General features: G+C 33.6%; 1 protein-coding gene across 1 annotated transcript in view; it reads left to right on the top strand.

Annotated features, from left to right (window-relative positions):
- Positions 1–14,674, top strand: part of LOC125830388 (ATP-dependent Clp protease ATP-binding subunit ClpA homolog CD4B, chloroplastic) — a 569,404-nt gene that overhangs the window by 460,789 nt on the left and 93,941 nt on the right. The window lies entirely within an intron of this gene.

The raw sequence follows: 14,674 nt of genomic DNA on the forward strand, positions 1-14,674 counted from the left end.
GCGAAAATTTATACTATTTATACATAGAGACAATTAACACTCTTTGTAAATGTTCCTAAAATATGTAGCGACGTTGAATCAAATGATAATTAACGGTCTTAGCACTCTTTTGTTAATGTTCATATTTATTGTCGCTAAAAACTATTTTTAAACAGTGTTCAGATTCTTTGTGTACTTACTTCTTCATATTTTAAACTCTGAGTGAAAATTCTGATTATAAGACCATTCAAATCACTATAAAAGAAAAGGTGGAAATTGTTACTTTGGAGATGTAGTAGCATCAATTAAAATCAAGAACAAAAATTATACCGGGCAAAACATAGTATGTTACGAAATAATTGAGTCAACTACAAAACACAAGTCAAATCAAAGCCCAACTTCCTACGCTATAGTAAATCTCAAAGGAAATTAATTGCATTATTACAAGAAAAAACATAAATATACCTAATTAATGAAGAGAAATGAAGCTAACAAAAATTGCAATATGTTTAGAATGAGTAGGGAAAGAGATAGACCTTATTATAAGAAGCTAATTTGAACTTTGAATTAACAGCCAAAACCACAACCACGTTAGAAGAGTGTTATATTCTTAATTTCCCTTCTTCAACTTATATATATTTAAAATGTGTTTTCGGATGAATTTTGGTTGCTCTCATCTGAATTAATCTGTGTACAAGTTTGTAGAGAACAAAAATGGAGAATATACATATATTTCTAGTAAAGCTCAAAATTAGAATTTTAATTTTTATTGATTTTAAGTTTTATAATAATATTATAGTATATAATAAATTTATTACTATAATATAAATTTATCATTTAGACTGTTACCTCTACCTCTAAGTATCAGTGGACATGACATAATGTGTTGTGCATACGTGTGTAGTACTATACGAAAACATCAAAAGGAAGTGCTGAGGTGTTATGTTTATGCGGTTGCATGTGTTCACTCTCATCCCAATGTGTGGACAAGTGATTTTTTAGTTTGCTTTTTTAATTTATTTTTTAATACGTGTGTTCCATGCTGTTAAAAATATTTTAAACAATATAAATAATATTATTATTTCGAATTTTTAAAAAGTCATTTTAACTTTTTAGGTGTTTTATTACCTGTATTGAATATCTTTGTAAAAGGAACATTATGAGCCATTTTCTCACCTGGTAAGACACGTGTCGTGAGCATCATTTGATATTGAATATCTTTCTTTTCTTTTTCATTTCTCAGCTTTTCATGCCTCTTCGATTTCTTAGTCAAGTGATAGTGGAGTAGAGATCATCTCAAAGGTTAATAAGTTAGGGTTTTCTTATATTACTTGAAAAAGGTCATATTTTAAAAAAGAAATTAAACCTTATCACAAAAATATCTTGATTTCTCAAAACTAAATAAAATTAAGAATAAATTAAACCTTGAATAATTTCAAATTAAGTTCTTCGATTGGAAATTAAAAATGAATAGTTTTTGGGGAAGATGATGAATTCGTCAAAGAGAGTTCCAACGGCACTTTTGAGCTTGTTCTAGGGAAGAGGATGAATTTAAATAAAGTAAATAATTAATAAAGAAAAGAACTGAAATGTGGCACCTTTTAGTTGGTTTTTAGCACGAAAAACAAACATTCACACGCGTGTTATGCGTGTTCACAAACCAGGTGAGAAATGGATCAAAATGACCTCTTACAAAGATATTCAATACTTTGGTGAGATAATAGGACGCTTGCATTTTTTATTTTTTTTAAGACAAACCTTTTTTTTTTCATTTAAAGGTTCCCTCAAAGGGGCTTCTATAGATAAGCCAAATGAGCATGGAGGGAGGTGAAACCTGATCACCTCCGCATTACAAAACTAGGAGTGAGGGCACATCCTTACTCTCTAACTTATCAAAATAAAAGGAAAGAAAAAAGGAGGAGGGTTGCTCCTCGTCACGTAAGATTACAAAAAATTCTAGAATGCATAAACTAGAAGCAACCAAACAAAATTTAACCAGGGTCGAATATGAAGTTGCCCTTCTTCACTTGAATTCTAATGTTGGGCTTGCCAACTACATCATTCTTCAAAGTGGAAGTAACCTTAGAAGGAAGATTTATGGCCTCGGTGAAGAAGGTAGTTGTTTTGCAATGTTCAGCCATATTTGCGAGTAAATCAGTTGTAGTGTTACCTTCTCTGACAGTGTGAATGAAAGAGAAGTCACCAAGTGAACTCATGGATTGGATCTGTTTTATATCATCTTTCATCTGCCAAGGGGGATTGATCGTACATTTAACCATCTGAATAATTAAGAGGGAGTCAGACTCAACAGTAACTCTGTGAAAACCATGATCTAGACACCATCTTAGGCCAGTCTTTAGAGCTAGAGCCTCAGCTGAATTATTTGAGCAAAAACCAACATAGGCACTGAAAGCCATAATCATTTGTCCAGCATGGCTACCAAGCTTTTCTTTACTACAACCATCCCCATTCAGTTTTAGCTCATTATAGTTTGGTCTCTTCCATTTCACCAATTTAAATTCAAGTTTTGGTGTGATGTGATTTGTGAGATGAGAGACACTGATAACAGAAGGTGAAAGTGGAAGTTATGGAAAATAGATTTAATAATCAAATAGAGGAGGTTGGAGATCTGATCAATATATGATTCTAGGAATAGGAATTCTAACACCTTCATGTTTGAAAATGCACCTACATTTCCAAGTTTCCCAGCAAATAATAGATGGAAGACTCTGGAGAAGGAGTTCATGAACTTTGTTGACATATTTGATCAACCACCATCTAATAATCTTAGCCCTGATAGTTTCATTAGAGTTGTGAAGGATTCCACAAGCATTAGAGAAACATTTCCAAAGAATACATGCAATGTCTCCGACTTCAAACACGACGCCCGCAAAGTTAAGGTGTCTTTTTAAAAATTCAGGACAATTTCAGTGGTAACTTCATGTTTTTGCATATGTTATATAATAAAATTAATGGTAAAAATATAAGCCCAAATTAATGAACAATTAAACTATTTCAACCGACATTTATATTATTGAATGAAAGTAATATCTCGTAGATATTATTCACAAAGTCGATGTCTTCTTAATGATTATTAGTAGATTATATGTTATCAATTTCATGATGTATATCGAAAAAAATAGTTATTTATGATATACAGAGTACTTAATAATTAAAGATATAAGAAAATCTAACTGATGAACATAAATAATGAGTCCCTTCATATGTGCATTTGATGAAAATAATAATATTAATTTTTGTTTGTGTTGCGATAGCCATGCACTGACTCGCATTACTTATTTTAATTTTTGGATTAGTTATGTGTCACGGGCAAAAGTGTCCTTCTGCCTCTGGTTTATTATTACTGACATGCAGCTCAACTTGGTTGATAAGAGTAGATGATTTGTTCTGCATTATAGTGAATATCTTGGGATGGGACATATGAATTTGCATTTTTGTGGTTGAAGCCTTGGTCCCAATTATCATGGCTCGTGTATCTTCACCCTGTATTTTGCTGCTCTTTGTTCTAATCTTGATTGAAACCTTAATAGTCAGGACGGAAATCCTCCGATTGATTGTTCACATAATGAGTGTCATTCTCATAAGTATAGAAAGCTTCTTCGTTCCTTTATCCTTGATCATTTGCAGTCATATAATGATCTGTCTCGGTCAGTATGAGTAGGCCAATGGTGAAAGAAATTGGGTCAGAATTTTTTTTAGGTAGTGACTTAAAAATTTTAGGTTAGGCTAGTCTTAGATGAAATCTGAAAGAGGTGAGGTCTAGGGAAATCCAGAAATGATTTAGGTGATATGTTTAGATTTGAATTATATTGTCTAGTAGCCAAGACATTAAGGAACACATCGGGCCTTTCAGAATCGAATTCGGGTGAGTAAAACTACTGAAATTGAACTTGAACTAAAAGGGTTGGTATAGAATATCAAGGATTGAAGGCAAGTCGCGAAATAGGGGCTTTTGGGGAGGTTTACGAGTCTCTGGTTCCGTACAAGCAGTTATGTCGGCTGGCATGGCACTATAGCGGGATGTCTGTGCAGTCGTATAGCGGTTGTGCTGGTGCTATAGCGGGGGAAGCCGTTATGGCGGTTGTGCAGGCGCTATAGCGGGGGAAGTTGCTATGGTGATGCCGCTATAACTTAGTAAGTTGAGATTTTATGTAGAAAAGTCTAAAAAAATCTTATTTTGCTGCAACTTTGTTCTTGAAATTGAGAGGGGCGATTTAGAGTCATCACCCGTTTTTCCACCAAATTCTTCGATAAAGATAAGTTAGTTACTCCCTTATTTTGTAAATTGATTCTTAAGCCTTATAATCTAAGATATTGCTCTTGGGAGAGGATTTTGGTTTGTTTCATGGTGGGAAAAGCCCTAAGGTAGAATGATTATAATTAGCATGGGGTTAGAATTTGAGTATAATCTAGATATTTTAGGCCATTAATTATTGATTGTTGTGTTTTATTATTTGTTTAGACCAAGAACAAGTCAAGACATTGCAAAAAGGAAAAGATCAAATTCTTTAGAGGTTCCAAAGGTTTAATCCAAGGTAGATGATGGTTGTGTGTTTTCCAAGTATGTAATGTATGCATGTCTACTGCTTTGTAGTATCACTTGTGCAATGCATGTGATGAAACTAAAAAGGTAATGTGAAATGATGACATATGTTGATAACTTCATGTAATGAACATGTTAATTGCTTATGGTTTCAAGTGTGGTTGTTCGTTGTGATTGTCGTTGTGTATGTTTGTGATTGATGGTTGACTTGGGTACCACGTCGGTACAAAATACTAACGGTTGGTTTGGATATCACGTCTGGTATGAATCATTTATGGTTGGCTTGGATACAATGTCGATACACTAACATTTTGTGAGTGGGTTCCATGAAAGAATCAGATTTACATGTTGGTTTCATGAGTGAACCATGTTTACTTTTTCATGATGTGATTGTCGTATGTCAGTTCATGAGTGGCCAAAATTCGTGTTAAAATGTTGAGATGGTCCTTGTATAGACTGAGATTGCATGTTAAATATTGTAGATGATGTCTTAGGGATCCGTGAGAGGACCAATGATATGCATTTGTGATCACGTGAGACATGTTTCATGAATTGGTTGATTCAGGATATTGTGATTTAGAATTTGTATTATGTTATGATTGTTAGTATATGTGTTGGCATGTATTACTATTATGTGGTTACTTGTCTACATTCATATTTTAGATCTATTTGTATAATTCTACCAGTACACGGTTGGTGTATACTGATACTGCATTTGTTTTTTTTCTTGTTGAGTACATGGCATATTTAGGCGCGTGATACGAAGCCTCAGTTGAAAGACGTTTGACCTTTGAATCCAAGGGTGAGCTGCTCATCCAGACGACCATGGATTCTTCTTTACTTTTTTATCCCTCTATTCGGACGCATATTTTTTTAGACTATTAGGTTAATGTGTTCTAGTTTTGGGGGTTGCATTCTCACTGTTGACTATTTAGAATCCTAGTACTATGACTTTCAGATTCTAGAGGTTGAGTGATGTCATCGTTATAATGATTTGTTAAGTTTATGGGAACTCAATGATTTGTTAAAGTAATTTGCTGAGTTTTTGGCTAAAATCATCAACTATGACTTAAATCGAAAGTACATCCTTGTGTTATACAAGTGAACAAAAAAACATTCTTACACTATCCTAGAAATTGCAAGATTCATCCTTCGTTTATTTTTGTAAGAAACTGACGTCACCAACAAAAAAATGTGTAAAGTTGAATGAATATATGTACACATGGTTAAGCTAGTCAAGTTGTTTTTCTAATTTGTAGAAATTGAGGGCTTAAACCATATTCAAACAAAATATATTCAAATTCTAAATATTCTTTGTAAAAAGTATGGCCAAATACAACTCCAACTTCAAAAATTTCAAATAAAGTATTTTTTTGTTTTCATAACTAAACGGCCACGTAATTTCACTAATTCTCCAGCATTTTTTTACATTGTATAAAATGTGAATTGCATTGTATATAACGTACATATGTACTAAATATTTTATTAAAGAAAATCTCTAAATAGTTGGGCGTAATATTTTTAAAATGAAGTTTTCACATAATCTTTCTAACCATCAAAACATATCGTATAAATATTTCAAGACTTATGCATTGTTGCAAGTCAATTTACTTGATGATGCAAAAAAAACATATAAACTAACAACACAAAAAATTAAATTCTGAGAATGAAAGATTCATTTCCTATCCATATACTTATTCGTTTTAGGTAACTTTGATCTTCTCATCGTGGCTAAAACATGATCAAATTAATATATATATATATATATATATATTGATTCAATCAATTTCCTGACAAAAATAGATGGAAGGATGATTCTTGTTATTTTTTTGTTAGTATAAGGATGTTTTTGCTCACTTAGATAATACAAAGATGTACATTAGATTTGAATCATAGTTGAGGATGATTTTAGCCAAAAACTCATAATTTGCTCTATTTAAGGGTTGTTGGGTTAGGAAAATAGTTCTCCTAGCAGAGGGTTAGTGTGGGTGCATGTAGCGACCCTTTCGAAAGGATACTACCGCTTAAACAAGAAATCTAATTAAATACTCGCGACATTTAAAAGAGATTAACTATGGCCATATTGATTATAATTTAGTAGAGGGATTCGGTTCATAAAGAAAAAAAAAAGAAATAGTTAAGGATGTGCATCCTGCCCATTTAAACATTTATTTGATGTCAAATTGATAATGCGCAGAATTTTAACTTATGGTGGAAAACCCTTCCAAAATAATATAATCCAATAACTCACGAGATTTTTATGCATACATTATCCTCACACTGTAAAAATGATATAAAAAGAATATTACCAACTTCCGAGTATACAAATTAGGTGGTTCATGCTTCACACAACCATTCAAAACAAGTGGTAAATTTAATATATTACAAGACTTGGGCTTACACACCCCAAAAGAACAAAACATATAGCCATACTTATATTACAACTCATGGTGACATGATCAAATTAGCCCTCAAAATTTCATGTAAATATACAACACGTAGATCATGTATAAGTCCCAAGGTTTATAGAAAATATAGATGTCTATATGCAAATGTGATCTTCTTTAAGGCTCTCAAAATCTCCATCTTCAATGGACAACTTCATGCCTCCTCTCGATCATTCCCTACGATAGAAACAACTATCGCTAAGCATATAGCTTAGTGGTGTAAAAATTATAGGTTCGGAGCTCTCAGATTCACCAAGCTACCTTTCTCAAGTCATAGGCAACACAATTGAAACATAACAAACAAATCAAGTAAACATTATATAAAGAGTATCAAGTTTGATATTTAAAGATCCAAATGTCAAGAACGCTCATAGCACCATTTCCCAAGAGATTCAATAACAAGGCTCGCCCAATATATACATCATGTCGTCACACCAAGCACAAACAGGTATCAAGAAGGCCAATGCCCTGTATCAAGAAAGGTCAAAGCCCAATAATCAAGAGAACCAAAAACCATATTAAAAATGGATTTCTAGTTCATACTTAAAATGGACAACTTTCATTCTTAAGACAGACTAAAAATCCAGAGTCAAGATGGCAAATGATCCGAATCAAGAGGCGTGCCAATAGTGACAAAGTCACAGCCACTAGAAGGACAAGGTCCCAACAAGAGTACCAAGTGATCAAACAATCTGTACAAGTGGGCGAGTTACACAAGCGTCTTTAATGTCTTAAAGGATACCAACACGACAATGCAAAGTGACAAGGGGTAACCAAGGTACCAAGATAAACTTTCAGATATACCAGAAGGTAAAAAGACTATAAGTACAAATTTATACACAAACCTCAGTGCTTAGCTTAGAAACAGTCCAACACAACTTCAAGAGTTCAAACCGTAGACCAACCAACGTATCAAGGTCCTCAACTTGTTCACGAGTATATACAACCTTAAAATAAAATTAAATAACTTCTTTAATCCCTAGTAGCTCAATAATGTTAATGTAAAATAGGATTATCATCACAAGTAAGCTTAGCCTGTACAAATACGACTATTCTCCCAAAACAGTAATTCTGGCAGCCTAGTACCTCATGTCGCAACTTAGATATGAAAAGGAAAACGGCAAAAATGGACTGTATATCCTTCATGAAAGATGTAGGTACATCTCTTAAGGTTGAAAACAATCAAGAATCACCGCAAAGTATATTTTGTACAAAAAGATATCATTGATACACTAACAGTTGTTCATACATGATTTCTAAATCCGAAATCTGGACAAAACTTGTCCTATGTTGCGTCCCATATTTCGAATCCATAACAGCTAAATTAGAGTTGTACATAAACATAAGAGTCGTAGGTATATGAATTGTCTTTCCAAATCATATTTATTCACCGAAAAAGGAGTTCTGGAGAACGAGATATTCTAAAAGTAATAAACACTACTCAGCTCAAAAAATAGATTTCGACTACTTACCAAAGAGAAGGGTGTATCTCAAATTCCAGCCAAAAGGACCAAGATTTTCTTGAAATTTTGTGAGTAATATGGTTAAAGGAAGTTCTACAGATTTCTTAGAGTTAAAGGACACGAATTCTTATAGAGGAGTTGTGAAATTATATGTTATAAAAGTGATATTTATCACTTACTACATACAGCCAAAGTCAAAGGTTGGCTGCCCAAAAGTAAAAGTTGTGCTGCCCAAAAGTATACATATATACCAATATGTATATACCTCACCTCCCTTTCAAGTTATAGATAATTCCAACTAGAATATTACACAAATACCTCAATACAATTCATTAAATTACAATCACAATTTATGTTAAGCAAGTTTGCAAATATCACAATATTTCAAGTTCCCAAAATGAGAGTAAAACATACTGTAGTAATTAAGCAATGGTCTATCGACAAACGACTCTTGGTTAGCATTTCGGGGTGTTACAGTGCCACTTACGACGGACCAAGATCGTGATAAGTCACAACGTTCACCTTTTGGATTGGGGAACTCATCACATATTTGGGCAAAATCTTAATTTGTTTCATCAAACGTATCATCTTTTTTTTTTTTAAAAAGACATAAGACCCCCCCCCCCCCGCCCCCCAACCCACCCCTCTCCGAATTATATCCAAAATTTCAGCGGCGGACATAAACTTAACTAGGGTCTTATTATCCTCTTAAACTATTTTAAAATGAAATAAACACACCTAGATGATGATGTGACATAGAGATAGTGCACTCTCTTGAAGGGAAGTGAATTTCGAAAAAATTGGACACATGTCATTTTTTTATTTATCATTTTACAATTAGTTAGTACATATAATTATTGACATTAAAATTTATGTATATTTAATTATTTTCATTTCTTTCTTTATAAAATATGCATTTCCCTCCTCATTTTGAATTTTTTTTCTCTTTCATTAATTTCTTACTTTGTCACTTTTAATTATTTTGTAAAAAAAATATCCAACAATAATATTTTTAAAATGTGTCATTTAATTTTAATGCTTTAAATTTTTTTATGTTTTATTTGGTTTTATTCATTTATTTTAATATCTATATGAAATTAAATTATTTTAAATACAAGACATTTGAAATCAAATCTAAAGGAAAGATGAAGAAAACAAAACAAATAAATAAAGTCAATATAAAAAATGATAAAAGACAATGAATGAAGGTTAGAAAAAGGAAGAAAAAAAAAGTTTAAATACAAAGCAAATTTTAAAAAAAATATTATGTGTATCAACTTTGTTTAAATACAAGACAAATAAAATAAATTATTTTTTAAAAATAAAATATTACACACGTGGCGATGTGTGTTATACAAACGCAACCAACTTATTTGATTGAAGGTGTCATATCAGCACGAAAATACAAAAAATATGAGTTTGAGGAGAGGGGAGGAGAGGGTAATAGGACCCTACTTATATTAGGATGTGTCACTGCGATTTCGTTCCATATTTGAGTGAGGTACTTATGCCTTATCCCTTTTCTTTTCTGGCCTCTGTTGTAAGTTTTTTTTTTTAACAGTTTTTTGGTTGATGCACTACTAACTACCTTAGCTTCTCTGGTGTGTCAAGCCCTATTGGTCTTAGTCATTCTGTTAAGCAAAGCATCGGCTTTATCATAAAGTATGACCCATCAATGAATCTATTACATCATTTTTTGCCACAAACTTGTTGACTACAAACTTGTAGAAGTTTTCTAGCAACACTTCATTTGGTAGCTTGTAATTTGGACATTGAACAATCTTCTTTTTAAATCTGAGTCAAACCTCATGTAATGCCTCACCCAACAACTATTTGAAGTTGATTATCCCATTCCTACGATGAATATGTCAGCTTGGAGGAAACAGTCGATGTAACACCTCGAACTTAGAAAGAGCTAAATTAGAACGAGCTAAATTGAGATTCATTCAAGTTACTCTTCAAATTTTGAGTTTTTGGGTCAGCTTCAAACAACCATAACTTCCAGCATAGAATGATTTAGGTGGCCCATGAGGTATCAAATCGAAGGCCTTCGAGTCCTCTTTCCAATGCCGCCAAGTTTGCTAAAATCGAATTCGGATGAAAGAGTTATGCCCATTTGAGTGCAGCCTCTCTAGATAATGCTTTTTCATCCGTTTTAAGAAGGGGTATTTTGGTCTTTTCCCTACCCCACTAGGCCTAAACGTTTTTCTTACCCAACTAGGGATCTAAGTTGATTGAGTTCAGTTTTTCATTCTTTCAAAAACATTTAAGAAAGTTAGGCAAAGTTCAAGAGGAGGTTTCAAGAGTTCTTCAAGGATTTGGGGAAATTGCCAAGAACTTAGTTCTTTCGAGGTATGGAGGTTTCTCATAGTGATGGATTTGTTCATCCTCACGCCAAGTATGTATTTCGTTCATTAATTTATCCATGAAATTGTTTATGTAAAGATTCTTGAAAGGGTTCTTGAAGTCTTAACCCCATTCTTTATCAATGGAGGTTTTGAGTTCTTGAGGTGAGGGTTTTGCGAATGAGTGTTGTTCTTGAGGGATTTTGAGTGGTTTTTCGATTAATTGTGTTGGTTTTATGAAATAAATCTAAGGGAGTTTGGAAGAAATCAATCGATTCTAGGTGATTTAGGACTGATGAGTCCATGATTTGGACTCATTTAGGGCTTTATTTTAATAGATTTAGTGTCCTCAAATGCATATTTTGTGCCAATAACTGATGTAAATCCTTGATTTTCAGGTATTTGGATTGAGGAACAAAGCATGGACACTAATGAGCAAAAAAGAACAAGGCAGCTGAAAGAATGAAGAAAAGAAGGCCTGAGGATTGCCTAAACCATTAGGCGAGTCGCCGAATGGCTATGGTCTCGCCTAATGTTCTAGTGTGTCAAGCCCCGAAGGAGAAAATCAAGTCGGCGATAAAAAGGAGCAGTCGGCGAGTCGCCGAACGGTTCCGCTATGTGGTGCTATATCGCCCAAAGTTACAGAGCTTGAAGTTGTTGAAGGCCAAAGCAAAAAGACGATGGAACTGACCAAAGGGTGGATCAACGATCCCGACTTATTGCGCCGAATGGTCCTTCACAACACATTTTTGGGAGACTATAAATACGTTTTTAAATTCTTAGTTTAGTATCCAGTTCATTTTTATCATTGAGATTATTAAGTTTTCAAGTTAGAGAGCTTAGAACTGAGTTTTAGAGACATTTTCTCCTTAGCTTTGAAGATTTGAAGATTTCAATTTCTAAGAAATTGGAAGTGGGTGTTGAAGATTCTTCATCTTAGACCTTTGTAAAGACTATATCAATCCTAACCAGTTGATGGAAACACAACTTGGTAACAATTTCTACTTTTTTATTATGTCTAGCTAAATCCCCAATTCTTAGGGTGTGATTATGTGATTATGGGTTGATTTAGTTATTGGGTATTGTTATTTGATAGTGTAAATGTTGTTTTAAAGTGATTTCATTCAGTAATTGTGGCTTAATCTAAAGGGTTGTAGTTGCAAATGCAACTCTACCTTTGTGTTTTTGGCTTGCTCGAGAGAGAGGTTTTAAAACCAAGGTTATTGATTTGATGGTCTGTGGGTATTGGATTGTCATGGGTTCAGCTCTAGAGAGTGAACTCTAAACCCTTTTCCACACATTCAGCTCGAGAGAGTGAATGGACTAAAGCGAAGGTTGTTCTTAATTGTTGCTTATTGGTGTTTGAGAGAAACCAATTTGATTCGGGGTAAATTGTTCGAGAGAAAGTTTACCCCCATTAAAGTCTAGCTTATTCACTAATTTACAGCTATTCACTATTAATTGCAATTACCCGATTGTCTACCTTAGCCCATATTCCAATCACATCCCAAGAACCCATCTCTATACTTGTTATTTTCGTATTATTTGTTGTTGTAACTGATAGTTGAAATCTAATCTCCCTGATATTTGACACTTGTGTTACCCCAAACTTGAACCATGCTTTTATTCGTAAATGTTTTTAGCTATGATTGACTTGAGCATATTCATGCTTTTCTATTGATTCTTGAGTACAAACCACTCCCTAGGGACTCGACCCCAACTCACTTAGTTGAGTTATATTACTACTTAACGATCGTTGACACTTAGTATTGGATGAAGTGTCTTTGATGGCATTATTCAATCAAGGACCAAAAATCGAGAAAAATTCGTCAGAATGTTTTGGGTTTGGGCTGGGCGGCGCGCCCCCGTAGCGTCAGAGGGCTGGCACTCTGCGCTTGCAGTGCGCCCCAAACCAGCCCCAATAAATTGAGGGCCGTTGCGGCGCGCCACTCATGCGCTAGGGGCGTCAGGCCCCTTTCACCTCTATTCTTCGTCCCGTAGGCGTTCCTTTGAATCGTGTCTTCGCTATCTTCTTGTTACCAATTATCTAAGTCCTCATTAATCATTGAGAGATCCTATATATCCTAATCAAAACTCTTAAATCTTCATTTCAAATCAAAGTAAAGTTTGAGAAAACCTTTTGAGTCATTTTGAGAAGTCTTTTATAATCTTTTATAACTTGTTTTAAGACTTGAGTAAATGAGTATGAGAATGAGGAGAGTTGACTTTCATATTTCAAAATGACTATAAGGGAACTAAGTATTTCCAAGTATGTAAACTCTTACATTTAAAATGAGAGGAAACCTTGATTTCTTAACGAGTTCTTGAGGAGTTTTGGAGCATTGTCTCTTTTAAGAGAATCTTTTGAGTAATTATCTCAAATTGAGGAAGATTTATGATTTTAAAACATATGAGCATGAGTTATATATTATTTGGAGTATTGAGCACTGATATGGGAATGAGTTCAGAAAATTCAAAATCCTCATAAACAATGTATGCCAACATGGGTAAAAAGTCATACTTTTTAGATGATTCCTTATTGCTTTTAAGCATAGCTTAGTGTATCCACTTAGTTGAGGATGTTTTATACCCCAGCAAGATATAGGAAAATTCTGGCATCGTGGGCGAGACGTTGTATCATCACGTACCTCATAGTGATGGTTGTCGGTTAGAGAATCTCCCAAATAAGAGTAAAGAGTTTATTGTTGTATTTTTACATACATTTGAGTTATTATCTACTATTTTAAAAGTTTTATACATCTTGCACCTTTTATTGTTGTTTTCTTGTTGAGTTGAGTTAAGGTGAGTATGTTTTCCCTTTCTATCAGTTCAATTATGTATCCCTATGTTCAGTTTTCCCTTTACATGTTTGTACATTTAATGTACTGACGTCATTTGGCATGCATCATTTCATAATCCAGATACATGTATTCAGGATTATCAACCGACGCTTTGCTGATCCCATCGCATTCCAACTAGCTTTGGTGAGCCTCTTTGCTTTCTGGAGGGCTTCACATTATGGATTTATTTTTGTAAGGAGGTCGTGGATCTTGTCCCGACTTCCCTCATAGTATTTAGAGGCATTCATAGACAGTAGTAGTTGAAGAGTCTTTTTCCCATTTCCTTTGTGATGTTTTAAAGACTTTGAGTTGAACGTTTGTGGCTATTTGAGTATTTCAGATAACTTTGAGTTAAACCAGTTTCATTAATGAGACATATTGAGCTGAGTTTTGCATTTAAGTTTCCTATATTGTTGAGCAAGTCTTTCGCTGAGTATTGAGCCAGGCTAAGGGTTCACTTGGGGATCAACAATGATTCTTGAGTGTCGGCCACGTCCAGGGTGTAGACTCGGGGAGTGACACTCGAGATGGAAAAATTATGAACATTTTAGCCAAATCAAATAGTAGAAAAGACTTATTTATAATGAAATGTTATGAATAGTAAAAAAGACTCAATTTATTATGAAATGTATGAGTAGTAGAAAAGATCCAACTTATTATAATATGTTTTAACTTAAATATGATAGAAATTTGGGAATTTTACTATTTATTTAATTAATTAGATTTTTTATAATATTTTAATTTAGTACAAAAATAAAATAGTAATTTAACTTTAAATTTGTAGCTTGCACTTTTAGTATAATACTTCCTCCATTTCATTTTTTTACGACACCCTTTCTTTTTTAGCACATCCCAATAAGTATGTCACGTTATTATTATACTTTAAATTTTCTTTTTACACATATATCTTAAAGAATTTATTTAGACCATAAATTTAAAAAAAATGAAAGGAGGGAGTATGATATATATAGTACTTACTAATAAGTACTTTCATATTTTTGGGCCTCAACATTGGGGGCCAAGGAAAAGGATTCAC

The sequence above is a fragment of the Solanum verrucosum genome, unplaced genomic scaffold, assembly GCF_900185275.1.
Source record: "Solanum verrucosum unplaced genomic scaffold, falcon-dt-bn FXZP01000228.1, whole genome shotgun sequence".
In the NCBI taxonomy this organism is placed as follows: Eukaryota; Viridiplantae; Streptophyta; class Magnoliopsida; order Solanales; family Solanaceae; genus Solanum; species Solanum verrucosum.